This window comes from Panulirus ornatus, chromosome 17 (assembly GCF_036320965.1).
Source record: "Panulirus ornatus isolate Po-2019 chromosome 17, ASM3632096v1, whole genome shotgun sequence".
Taxonomy (NCBI): Eukaryota; Metazoa; Arthropoda; class Malacostraca; order Decapoda; family Palinuridae; genus Panulirus; species Panulirus ornatus.
In genome coordinates, this window is record NC_092240.1 from 9765001 (window position 1) to 9780000 (window position 15000).

Genomic DNA, 15000 nt, shown 5'->3' on the forward strand with positions numbered 1-15000 from the left:
GTATTTCAATATAATTATGTCGGGTATTTCAATATAATTATGTCGGGTATTTCAATATGATTATGTCGGGTATTTCAATATAATTATGTCGGGTATTTCAATATAATTATCTCGGGTATTTCAATATAATTATGTCGGGTATTTCAATATGATTATGTCGGGTATTTCAATATAATCATGTCGGGTATTTCAACATAATTATGTCGGGTATTTCAATATAATCATGTCGGGTATTTCAATATAATCATGTCGGGTATTTCAACATAATTATATCGGGTATTTCAACATAATTATGTCGGGTATTTCAGTATAATCATGTCGGGTATTTCAATATAATCATGTCGGGTATTTCAATATAATCATGTCGGGTATTTCAATATAGTTATGTCGGGTATTTCAGTATAATCATGTCGGGTATTTCAGTATAATCATGTCGGGTATTTCGATATAATCATGTCGGGTATTTCACTGTATGTCTCTTGAAGAAAAGAATTCCCTTTCCTTTGGTGTGGTGATAAAAGAATTTTCCGAAGCATTTGCCTTAGAAAACTTTTTCAGTTGACCGATTTTGAAATGGGACGAGTATGTACGTACATGTTATTTGACCGGGTTTGAGAAATGGCAAATAGAAAATTGCGGGACTGTTGAATGAGAAATATGAATCAAAAGGAGGACATGATTACGACTCTGTTTACGAAGCCGCATATGTGCGCTGGCTGCCGTGAACGTTCGTTTCGATAACGAGAGAGAGAGGGAGAGAGAGAGAGAGAGAGAGAGAGAGAGAGAGAGAGAGAGAGAGAGAGAGAGAGAGAGAGAGAGATTGATTTACGATATACTCGTACGTTTATCAAAAAGTCTATTCATCTTTTTCTTACTCATTTCCTGTATTCATTTGAACGCTTATCCGCCGTCTCTATAATTATTCGGGGGCATTTCTACACTATCTGTACTTACGTACAAGTAACTCTGTAGTATTCGTTAGCCGTGCCGTTGGCTGGGATTTATTGAAGGAGGACATCGCGTTCTAGCGCGAGAGGAGACGAAACTCACCCACCCACCAGTGGGCGTAGGAACCTCTTGTTTTCCCAGGGTGAGGCAGAGCCATGATCTCCAATTTCTGTTGGAGATCAGATACTTTGGAATTTAATTCCCAAGGAGGATTTTGCCATGGGGGAGGGGGGCAGGCGGAGAATTTCCGGGGTAGCGGCGGAGGAGGAGGAGGAGGAGAGGACCTTGGACCGATTCATGATATCGGGGACAGACATGGAAATGTTTTATTGTCGCCCATTTTGCATACCGTCTGGAAAGTTAATCTTTATTGGTGTAGTTGATATGAGTGTGGTGGTGTACACCGTTGGTATTTGGGGTCATCAAACAGGACTGGTGATTTGTGGGAGTGGTAGAGGACCAGGGTGGTGAAGACGAAGAGAGACTGAAACTCACTGACGTCTTGACGAGAACAAAAGCAAGCGGGATGCATACTTGATCGCCACATCCAGCGTTGCGAGGAAGCGTAAGACGAAGAGAGGCCACATTCACCCACAGCCTATTCTCTCGCTGTTATGTGCATGTACCGAAACCACAGCTCCCTGTCCATAGGCCAGGTTCCAAAGGTTCAGTCCACTAACTGCACGTTAACCCCTGTATACAACATCGTTTCAATTCACTTTATCCCGTGCACACCTTTCACCCCCCTGCATCTTCAGGCCTCGATCGCTCAAAATCTTCCTCACTCCAGTTTGGTTTTCCCGTTCATCTTGTTCCCTTCACCTCTGATATATATATCTTCTTTGTCAATCTTTCCCCAGTGATTCTCTCCATATGTCCTTACCATTTCAAGCACGCCCTCTTCTGCTCTATCAACCACACTCTTCAGAGAGAGAGAGAGAGAGTATGTGTGTTACAAAGATCACACACACACACACACACACACACACACACACACACACACACACACACACACACATACACACACACACACACACAACTACAAGGTCCATAAGCGAGGTGGTCTGGCCTTAACACCAATGGGAAAAAAAAAATATTGCAGCACCCCTCCCCCCCTTAAAATGCAGTGGAAGAAAACGATAGCAGAGCAAGAGAGAGAGAGAGAGAGAGAGAGAGAGAGAGAGAGAGAGAGAGAGAGAGAGAGAGAGAGAGAGAGATGCATGGTAATGGAAGGCTACTTCTCCTCGCAAACGTTGTGAGCCAGGATTGTGTGTGTGTGTGTGTGTGTGTTGGCGAGCCAGCGTCGGCTGCTATAACAATGGCCAGGCTGTGATGAGCGCTTGGGAGATAATTGATTTTGTCTCGCTGGGACACATGTGTCGCGTCCAGGTAGGGAACTTGAAAGGCTACAGTGGCATAGCATCTTTCTCTATGTATATATTTACCTGTCCATCTGTCTGTCTCTGTGTGTCTGTCTGTTGATCTCTCTATGTTTCTATCCGTCTATCCGTCTGTTTATGTCTATCTATATTTGTCTTTCCTTCTGTTTATATTATCTGTCTCTTTCTATCTGTCTGTTCTGAGTATGTCTCTATCTCTATCTATTTATCTATCTATATCTCTATCTATTTATCTATCTATATGTCTATATCTATCTATCATTTATCTATCCATCTATCTCTCTTACTGTCGCTCTATCTATCTATCTATCTCCTGCCCTTCATGCTGTCCATCTGTCTATCTATCCATCAGACTGTCAGCCAGATGAACACTTAACCTGAAGGGTGTAATAAAGGGCCATCTGCTAAGAGCGAAGGTCCTATAAAGTCTAAGGCTTAACGAACCCTTCTTTCACAAGACCCACCCATACCCCACACACACACACACACACACACACACACACACACACACACACACACACACACACACACACACACACCCTTACATCCGGCAATGCGGGGCCTTCTCCTTCCTAGAACATCCACTCGAAGTGATCAATATCCCACTCCCGCCTCTTTTTTTTTTTGTCTTTTTTAGGTAATCCTTGTGAGTGAGTGATCCCCCAAACTCAATATCCCCTTTTTAGGTAACTGTGGCCCACTAATCCTTGGTTCTGAATGATCCCTAAAATCGGTATCCCCTTTTTAGGTAACTGTGGCCCACTAGTCCTTGGTTGTGAATGATCCCTAAAATCGGTATCCCCTTTTTAGGTAACTGTGGCCCACTAATCCTTGTGAGTGAGTGACCCCCAAATCAATATCCCCTTTTTAGGTAACTGTGGCCCACTAATCCTTGGTTCTGAATGATCCCCCAAACTCAATATCCCCTTTTTAGGTAACTGTGGCCCACAAATCCTTGGTAGTGAGTGATCCCCCAAACTCAATATCCCCTTTTTAGGTAACTGTGGCCCACTAATCCTTGTGAGTGAATGATCCCTAAAATCAATATCCCCTTTTTAGGTAACTGTGGCCTACTAATCCTTGGTTGTGAATGATCCCTAAAATCAGTATCCCCTTTTTAGGTAACTGTGGCCCACTAATCCTTGGTTCTGAATGATCCCCCAAAGTCAATATCCCCTTTTTAGGTAACTGTGGCCCACTAATCCTTGGTTGTGAATGATCCCTAAAATCGGTATCCCCTTTTTAGGTAACTGTGGCCCACTAATCCTTGGTTCTGAATGATCCCTAAAATCGGTATCCCCTTTTTAGGTAACTGTGGCCCACTAATCCTTGGTAGTGAATGATCCCCAAAATCAATATCCCCTTTTTAGGTAACTGTGGCCCACTAATCCTTGGTTGTGAATGATCCCTAAAATCAGTATCCCCTTTTTAGGTAACTGTGGCCCACTAATCCTTGGTTGTGAATGATCCCTAAAATCAGTATCCCCTTTTTAGGTAACTGTGGCCCACTAATCCTTGGTTGTGAATGATCCCTAAAATCAATATCCCCCTTTTTAGGTAACTGTGGCCACTGAGTGGTGATCCCCCCCTCTCCCCTATTTATAGTGCGATTATTATCATTTCATCTCGCGATGTGTGATAGTCAGTCTCTCTTTTTCAAACCCTCCGGTGGCGAATATAAAGACAGTCTCATTATACGACAGGAGGTCATTGTGTTCAGACAATATACCTCAAACACCACATTCTTGTGTGAAACAGGACTCACTCACACACACACACATACATACATACATACATACATACATACATACATACACACACACACACATCCCACATAAACTCACCCACACACACACATGCACAAACACATACACACACACACACACATCCCATATAAACTCACCCACACACACACATGCACAAACACAGACACACACACACACACATCCCATATAAACTCACCCACACACACACATGCACAAACACATACACACACACACACACACATCCCACATAAACTCACCCACACACACACATGCACAAACACAAACACACACACACACACATCCCACATACACCCACCCACACACACACATGCACAAACACAGACACACACACACACACACACACATCCCACATAAACTCACCCACACACACACATGCACAAACACAGACACACACACACACACATCCCACATACACCCACCCACACACACACATGCACTAACACAGACACACACACACACACACACACACACACATCCCACATAAACTCACCCACACACACACATGCACAAACACATACACACACACACACACACACACACACACACACACACACACATCCCACATAAACTCACCCACACACACACATGCACAAACACAGACACACACACACACACACATCCCACATAAACTCACCCACACACACACATGCACAAACACAGACACACACACACACACACACATCCCACATAAACTCACCCACACACACACATGCACAAACACACACACACACACACACACACACATCCCACATAAACTCACCCACACACACACACGCACAAACACAGACACACACACACACATCCCACATAAACTCACCCACACACACACACACACACACACACACACACACACACACACGGCGTGTCTCCTGGCCAGTTAATCATCTTATTTCATAGAAAACTATAAGCAACCTCGATGAATTTGACGATGCTTGAGATGATTCAATCAACGAGTGTTTGATGCAAATCCCTGTAGTCTTGTAGGAGGTAGGTCACTCCCGTAGTTCCCCCAAGATATATGGCTACAGTGACCCAAAACTTGGGGAGTAAATGGTGTGGAAGATGAGGGAGAGAGAGAGAGGGACGAGGAATGGTGGGACAGACAGAGGGACGAGGAATGGTGGGACAGACAGAGGGACGAGGAATGGTGAGACACAGAGGGACGAGGAATGGTGAGACAGACAGAGGGACGAGGAATGGCGGAACAGACAGAGGGACGAGGAAGTGGTGAGACAGACAGACAGAGGGACGAGGAATGGCGAGACAGACAGAGGGACGAGGAATGGCGAGACAGACAGAGGGACGAGGAATGGCGAGACAGACAGAGGGACGAGGAATGGCGAGACAGACAGAGGGACGAGGAATAGTGGGACAGACAGACAGAGGGACGAGGAATGGTGAGACAGACAGACAGAGGGACGAGGAATGGTGAGACAGACAGACAGAGGGACGAGGAAGTGGTGGGACAGACAGAGGGACGAGGAAGTGGTGGGACAGACAGAGGGACGAGGAAGTGGTGGGACAGACAGAGGGACGAGGAAGTGGTGAGACACAGAGGGACGAGGAAGTGGTGAGACACAGAGGGACGAGGAATGGTGGGACAGACAGAGGGACGAGGAATGGTGAGACAGACAGAGGGACGAGGAATAAGGTTTTGAACACCATCTCGCCTTTAGTGGGACCAAATTAGACTGGACGAAAGCACTAAACTTGGCGGACACCGTGTCGTACACAGGCAAATGGTCGAGGTGGGAGGGGGGATTGACGCTGTGTGGGTTCAACGCCACAGAACATAAATTATTGCAGTAATTTCTATATTTATTTAATGATTAACACAATTAAGAAGTCCCTCTCCCTCTATCTATCTATCTATCTATATATGTATATATATAAACCCAAGCCTAAGCAAGGTACCCGAATTATCGACCTACCCCTGTGGGAGGATGAACAGCTGGGTATGACTGTGGACCAACTGCCGCAACCAGGATTCGAACCTGTGCACTTATATAATATATTATAGATGATGTAACTTTTTAATGTAAAATGGCATTGCTCTCACGTTTGTAGTGATATAAACTACGTTTTTTTTTTTTTTTTTTTTAACAGTCCTTAAGCTTGAGTCAGCATTAATCAAAGAGATATTATGAAGATAATCCGTAACGTTTACAAATTGCAATGATGAAAAAAAAAAATATCTTTTTGACTGAATTGATTAACATATGCAAATTGCGAGCGGAATATGCAAATGAGGGGGAAAAAAAAAATTGTCTTCGTTAGGAATATTCGTAAGTCGGGTACCGACGGGAGTATATATATATATATATATATATATATATATATATATATTATATGGAAAGATAGCTCAATAAACCTCAAGGGGCCAAGGGTTTTGTCGTAATCGTATCTCCACACTGTTGGTCTTAGGTATCAGAGGCAACATATTGATTGGAAAACGAGTGTTAAGATTAAATCCAGAGAGAGAGAGAGAGAGAGAGAGAGAGAGAGAGAGAGAGAGAGAGAGAGAGAGAGAGAGAGAGAGAGTATACGTTCAAAAGCCTTAGAGCATGAGACAGTTCATCTAACTAAAGTTTCGAGGGGAAAAGAAAAATAGATAAATATTCTGGGTTTTTTTTTTTTTTGGTTTTTGTTTTCAACTTCTGATGAAATGCAAAATTTACATATATTTCAACTTTAGTTTTGGAGGTAGGAATTGTTGATACTTTCTGTTCCGAAGATTTTTTTTTTTTCTTTTGTCTTTTCTAATCCATAAAAGTAATTTAAATGATAATTCGGATAATCTTATTCGTATCAATTTTTTTTTAATCATTTGTTTTCGTACATTATGGGAACATGATAATCAACATACACATACACATACGCAGACATTACATACATGCACAGATTCATACTTGCTTGCCTTCATCCATTCCCGTCGCTACCCCGCCCCGCAGGCCCTTTGGAACATTCGGAGCATTCAGATCACAGAAGACCTATTCGCCAATAGACAGTCGATCTAACTGAAAGCACTGAAGACAGTCAGCTCGTATACCATCCAGTTGATGGTAACTTATTGGCTGAAGACCATTGTTCAGTAGCACCTGTCCCTTCCTCCTCCTCCTCCTTGTCCTCCACCTCCACACTGATACCGTAACGTTAGCGTGTCACTTCGCATTTAGCGGCGCCACATGCTTGAAAAGAAGTATTTTCCCTATGTAAGGTATGAAGGCTTTTCTCTCTCTCTCTCTCTCTCTCTCTCTCTCTCTCTCTCTCTCTCTCTCTCTCTCTCTCTCTCAAGCTTAGGAACCATTTTGTATCTGGTTATCGAACCCTTTTGGTGCTTTGGACAGTGTCTGTTCGTGGATATCCACTTCTCTTTAGGGTCTTGAGTGGTTTTAAGAACTTAGGTCGAGGGTCATCACAGAGCTATACCATACAATCGAGGGAGTGGTTTTTAGGTTCTTTTAATGCCTCTACATATGGGTCATGGGGACTATGCTTCCTATATATATATCTAATCCATCTGTCTGTCTGCCTATCTACACCATTCTATGTTTTCTCCGGTTCTGTATACATAACCTGTATTGTATCCATTTTCTGTCTCTGTGACAGTCAGCTGAAGATGTGGTAATACACGAAAGTGCTCAGGATTCTCGTGTTCACTTTTCCTAGTGGTGTGTTTCTGCAATAAATATATATATATATATATATATATATATATATATATATATATATATATATATGTATATATATATGTATATATATATGTATATATATATGTATATATATATATATGTATATATATATATATGTATATATATATGTATATATATATATATATGTATATATATATATGTATATATATATATATATATGTATATATATATATATATATATATGTATATATATATATATATATATATATATATATATATATATATATATATATATATATATATATATATATATATATATATACACACGCACATATTCCCAATATTCAAAAAAGGAATAAAAAAATCCTTTTATCATTTTTTGCTGATTTAGAACTTAGGACATGTCCGAAATGAACGTCAAATTCATTTTGTATAAAACATATCCAGAGACAAAAAAAAAAGAAAAAATGTTTGGGCATTTATTACAGAAACGTGACTCAAATGGTCGTGTACACTTACCGGGCATTTTTTTTAGGTAGGTGTTTTCCAGTATATATATATATATATATATATATATATATATATATATATATATATATATATGCACAGTTGTGGTGAAGCTACGTCTGTGCATATAAGCCAAATTCGCAAGGGTTTATCTTGATAGATATTTTGTGTCCGTGTATCAAATCTGAACATTAATTAATGTGGCCAACTTCGGAGTTCGACTGAGGGCAATTAACTACTTTAACTTTGGCTATTGGTCATTTTGGGGGCAGAGAGAGAGAGAGAGAGAGAGAGAGAGAGAGAGAGAGAGAGAGAGAGAGAGAGAGAGAGAGAGAGAGACTTATCAGCGTGTTAGGGGGTTTGCATCCTACGGGAACCGAGAGCCGTAATTCATTTTTGTATTATTACGAATGGATGAGATTATGATGTCTCTTACTGAATAAATTTATTTTGATATTTGTAATATTAATGGCTGCTGCTTGTCCCTATGTTCACAGACTCTTGTTGTTAAAAGGAAAGGACTAGTGTTTTCCCTAGGACGTGTGCATGCTCAAGTATACTCCTGTATGACCACGATAAGTTCCCAAGTGCACTTTTGTAATGTGATGTGATTAATACACGAAAAAGCACTTGGGAACTTATCGTTTTTAATTTCCCGTGGTCATAAAGGAATATATATATATATATATATATATATATATATATATATATATATATATATATATATATATATATATATATATATATATATATATATATATATATATATATATATATAATAAATAAAAAATATAATAAATAATATATATATATATATATTACCTGAAAGTTCGTATATAATTCCCCCCACTTCTCCTCATCGTATTTCCTTTTTTCCCCTCCATACCACAAGATCTCCAGTCTCTGGGTAAACATGAGTGTTATCGTGGAAGCTGCAGTTTTGGCAGGTCGTTTACCAGAAGAGACACCTAATGAGGTGTCTCATTTCTGAGGCTCTCGGGGTCATGATATTTTACATCCCACACACACACACACACACACACACACACACACACACACACAGGCGCCCTCTCTAGTCATGCGCTGAAGCAGGAGCCACAGAAAAGTGTTGCCTGCTCGCACTAGATGCGGAACGCGGCGTTGTGGGGGGGGGATGTGATTGCATCGTCGTTGCTTCCTCAACAGGGGCGATGGTACGTCTCCATGCACTTCCAATCGTCGACTGGGCTGCAGTATATATATATATATATATATATATATATATATATATATATATATATATATATATATATATATATCGACGGAGATCAGTCAGGGACATGAGACACACACACACACGGTGTCATTCCTCCGTCTTGTATATCACTGGCGTAATGACGCTTCTTCTTCGAGTCTCGGGTCGTCCCCTTCACCTCAGACCCGAGCTGAGTCAAGTGGCCGGAGTGTTGATGTAGAATATATATACACCAGAAAAAAAAAAGGTCATCATTGCACTATTGTACGACATAGACGATACAGATTTATTTATTGAATGACACGGACGATACAGATTTCATCATTGAATGGCACAGACGATACAGATTTCATCATCGAATGACGCAGACGATACAGATTTCATCATTGAATGGCACAGACGATACAGATTTCATCATCGAATGACGCAGACGATACAGATTTCATCATTGAATGGCACAGACGATACAGATTTCATCATCGAATGACACAGACGATACAGATTTCATCATTGAATGGCACAGACGATATAGATTTCATCATCGAATGACACAGACGATATAGATTTCATCATTGAATGGCACAGACGATATAGATTTCATCATCGAATGACACAGACGATATAGATTTCATCATTGAATGGCACAGACGATGCAGATTTCATTATTGAATGACGCAGACGATACAGATTTCATCATTGAATGGCACAGACGATACAGATTTCATCATTGAATGACACAGACGATATAGATTTCATCATTGAATGACAGACGATACAGATTTCATCACTGAATGACACAGACGATATAGATTTCATCATCGAATGACGCAGACGATACAGATTTCATCATTGACTGACACAGACAATACCAATGTCTACCCGGTTGGAAGGGAGCTGATGCATTTTTCAATATGCCAGAGTGCACCGCTGATGGACTATGTCCTTCATCCTTTTGCACATGACCAGATAAATCGTAAGCCATGATACAGCCTCGTTCGGACGTGGGAACTTGGGGTCATACACGATGTATGGGCTGATGAATCACATCACCTGAGGATAAAAAGAAAAAAAAATTGTAAGTTTTAATGTATTTGTAAATTTGTAATGTCTTTTTGAATTTGTAATGTCTTTTTGAAATTTGTAATGCCTTTTAAAATTTGTAATGTCTTTAAAATTTGTAATGTCTTTTCAAAATTGTAATGTCTTTTTAAAATTTTTAATGTTTTTAAAATTTATAATGTCTTTTTAAATTTGTAATGTCTTTTTAAGATTTGTAATGTCTTTAAAATTTGTAAAGTCTTTTTAAATTTGTAATGATTTTTTAAAGATTGTAATCATTTTAAATGTCTTCAATGAGGATAATACCTTTAGGCAAGGAAATTAACGTAAACATTAAAAAGGGTCCTCCCCTCTGAAGAAAACGAGAAGAGGGACCGAAATGTTTGACGATGCCAACGGGATTTATGTTTTCCTTCAAATGACGTAAGATGTCTGAGGAACCTGATACCAAATGGAGTTTCGCTCGGTGGCTCCCCGACACCAGAGGATGACCGAGGTGAAGTCATCAGCTGCGATGGAACGAGTCAGTCTGTCGTTTCGAACGATATTGTGCTGACGGTGTAATTATACGAAAGCGCTTATGTTCGTATTTTCCGTTTTCTGATGGTCGTACCTGCATCTCGTTTATACTCGCTACTTATGTATTTTTTGCATGTATAGGAAGCGTGGGGTAGCGATGCTATTTTCTGTGTGGCGGGGGTAGCGACAGGAATGGATGAAGTCGAGCGAGTATGAATATGCACATGTGTATATATGTATATGTATCTACATGTGCGCATAGGGCGAATATATATATATATATATATATATATATATATATATATATATATATATATATATATATATATATATATATATATATATTGGACAATCACATGTTTACCAAATGGCGTCCTAGCTTCGTCTCTTCAATGTATATCAACTGACTGTTATATTCCTCTCTTGTGTCTCCCCTGATGATGTGATTATTACATGAAAGTGCACTTGGGAACTTTTCGTGTTTCATTTTCCCCGTGGACTCATAGGTATATATATATATATATATATATATATATATATATATATATATATATATATATATATATATATATATGTAATGTGTGTATGTGTGAGTGGATGGGCCTAAGAATTTATCTATTTATAATTACAACTTCGGGAACTCTTTCCATAAGTTCCTGCAGCCCAAGGCTGCTCTATTTCCAGTAGCAGGGAAATGAAGACTCCTTGCCATGTGAGGTTCTTTGACGGAACTGTAGTCCCAGTGATCCCGCCTCTTTGAAGGTGACAAGTCCAGTAATATATATATATATATATACATATATATATATATATATATATATATATATATATATATATATATATAATGCGTATGTAAATGTAAAATAAAAGTGGAAAATATAGACACAGCGGGGAGCGTTTGGCTTATCGCTTTAAAATCATGGCAGTAATTCCTTGCAAAGTGAATCTCACGCTTGAAGATCTTGATTAATATGTGCCTCAAGTCGAGGGAGACTTCAGACAAGGCGAGATAAAGAGTTGAGCCCGGGATCATTACAGTGCTGGTGGTGGGGAGGCGGGGTTGTTGTGGTGGTGGTGGGGCTAGAGAAAACGGAAGCTCCCGGAGCGTCAACTCGTGTAAATGTGTTATGAGTTTTGTTTTTTCATTTTAATCCGCGGACTAGAAATCGACTCCTCTCTGTGACAATGGGCGATCTTGATTACACAACGTGGTTCATTTGAGATCAGTTGAGGTACTAGTCGCCATCTCATTCGGACGTAGCTTTGAGAACGACCCCCCAATACTTGAAGAGAATGGTGATTTCTTTTGGTATTATTGAATCTCGCACAGTTGAAGTGTGTGATTTAAATCTCTTTCCAAATCTTTTTAATTTTTTTTTTTTTTTTTGATGCATTTTCGGTATTTTCCGCGTTAGTGAGGTAGCGGGAGGAACAGGTGACTGGGCCTTAGTTGAAAATCCTTACTAGTCTCTTCTATGCCATTTTTCTATAGCATTTCCATATATATATATATATATATATATATATATATATATATATATATATATATATATATATATATATATATATTCCTATGAGTCCACGGGGAAAATGAAACACGAAAAGTTCCCAAGTGCACTTTCGTGTAATAATCACATCATCAGGGGAGACACAAGAGAGAAATATAACAGTCAGTTGATATACATCGACGAGACGGAGCTAGGACGCCATTTGGTAAACATGTGATTCATATATATATATATATATATATATATATATATATATATATATATATATATATATATATATATATAGGCACTGCCGGACTCTGCCTTCCTGTGGTTACGCCACGAATTAATAAAGTAAATCGCCTCCGGCGAAGATACACCACCAAGGTACTACAATCTCTTCGAAGAACGTCTCGCCCCAAAGGAGTCCAAACTTTCCCTGCTACAGACGGTAGCGCAGCCTTGAAGCTCATTAACCCTCGGAGTAAGGATCCTGGGAATTTAGTCATAATAATAATAATGATAATTATAATAATATTAACAATAGTAGTAATAATGATAATAATAATGATAGCCATGATGATAATGATAATAATAGCAATAACAGTAATAATGATGGTAATGATAATAGTAATGATAGTGATAACAATAATGATATTGATTAATGATAACTGAATTGATAAACAGGATTTATAGAGAGAACTAAAAGGTTTGCTCTTTTACTGACACTAAACTAAAAACTACATAATCTTTGATTTTAATAGAAATCATTTTTTTTTTCATTAATTGCAACGTAAAGCTGTACTACATTTTATACCATATATTGGACTACAAAAGAATTTCATAACCTTTTATGCGATATATTAATCAGCTAATTGTGTGACCTTATAGACAACTCAAATATTTTTTGGTTGGGTTATTTTATTCGTGAATACCTTCAATAATACCTCCATCATTATATATATATATATATATATATATATATATATATATATATATATATATATATATATATATATATATATATATATATATTTTTTTTTTTTTTTTTTTTTTTTTTTTTTTTTTTTTTTATACTCTGTCGCTGTCTCCCGCGTTTGCGAGGTAGCGCAAGGAAACAGACGAAAGAAATGGCCCAGCCCCCCCCCATACACATGTACATACACACGTCCACACACGCAAATATACATACCTACACAGCTTTCCTTGGTTTACCCCGGACGCTTCACATGCCTTTATTCAATCCACTGACAGCACGTCAACCCCTGTATACCACATCGCTCCAATTCACTCTATTCCTTGCCCTCCTTTCACCCTCCTGCATGTTCAGGCCCCGATCACACAAAATCCTTTTCACTCCATCTTTCCACCTCCAATTTGGTCTCCCTCTTCTCCTCGTTCCCTCCACCTCCGACACATATATCCTCTTGGTCAATCTTTCCTCACTCATTCTCTCCATGTGCCCAAACCATTTCAAAACACCCTCTTCTGCTCTCTCAACCACGCTCTTTTTATTTCCACACATCTCTCTTACCCTTACGTTACTTACTCGATCAAACCACCTCACACCACACATTGTCCTCAAACATCTCATTTCCAGCACATCCATCCTCCTGCGCACAACTCTATCCATAGCCCACGCCTCGCAACCATACAACATTGTTGGAACTACTATTCCTTCAAACATACCCATTTTTGCTTTCCGGGATAATGTTCTCGACTTCCACACATTTTTCAAGGCTCCCAAAATTTTCGCCCCCTCCCCCACCCTATGATCCACTTCCGCTTCCATGGTTCCATCCGCTGACAGATCCACTCCCAGATATCTAAAACACTTCACTTCCTCCAGTTTTTCTCCATTCAAACTCACCTCCCAATTGACTTGACCCTCAACCCTACTGTACCTTATAACCTTACTCTTATTCATATTTACTCTTAACTTGCTTCTTTCACACACTTTACCAAACTCGGTCACCAGCTTCTTATATATACATAAATATGTGGAAGGGCGTCAGTAGAGTATAGGCCAATGGACTTAAACATCCGTAGCTGTCTATGAATGGTATTGGGTGTTTGCTTTTTGTACACTTGATAAATCAGCTTCCCAGACAACATAGATTACTTATTCTTTTTGCTTGTGAGTGTTGAGGTGATGGCTGGAGGAACCATCTTACTTACACCTTCCGTGTCAGTAGGGTGTATGTAGACACCAGCCTCACCAGGGAAGTATTACCCTCCTGACATAGGAGTGTTGAAGTGATGGCCCGGAGCCATCTTACACCCTGCGTCTCGGGATCACTAATTGCTAGTCCTATTTGTTGCCTCATTAACACTAAACAAACGAGTTAGACAACATAGTCTCCCTACATACACCATACTCCTGTCCCCCGTTTTCTACATTTCTTG

The 15000-nt window shown here is 39.5% G+C and overlaps 1 protein-coding gene and 1 long non-coding RNA gene across 6 annotated transcripts in view; one reads left to right on the forward strand and one right to left on the reverse strand.

The window, feature by feature from the left end:
- Nucleotides 1–15000, forward strand: part of LOC139754558 (nephrin-like) — a 531853-nt gene that overhangs the window by 413808 nt on the left and 103045 nt on the right. The window lies entirely within an intron of this gene.
- The window catches only part of LOC139754560 (uncharacterized), a 625282-nt gene continuing 620090 nt past the window's right edge, over nucleotides 9809–15000 (reverse strand). Inside the window, exon 4 of the long non-coding RNA XR_011713903.1 lies at nucleotides 9809–10579. This is a non-coding gene — a long non-coding RNA (uncharacterized lncRNA). The remainder of the gene's footprint in view (nucleotides 10580–15000) is intronic.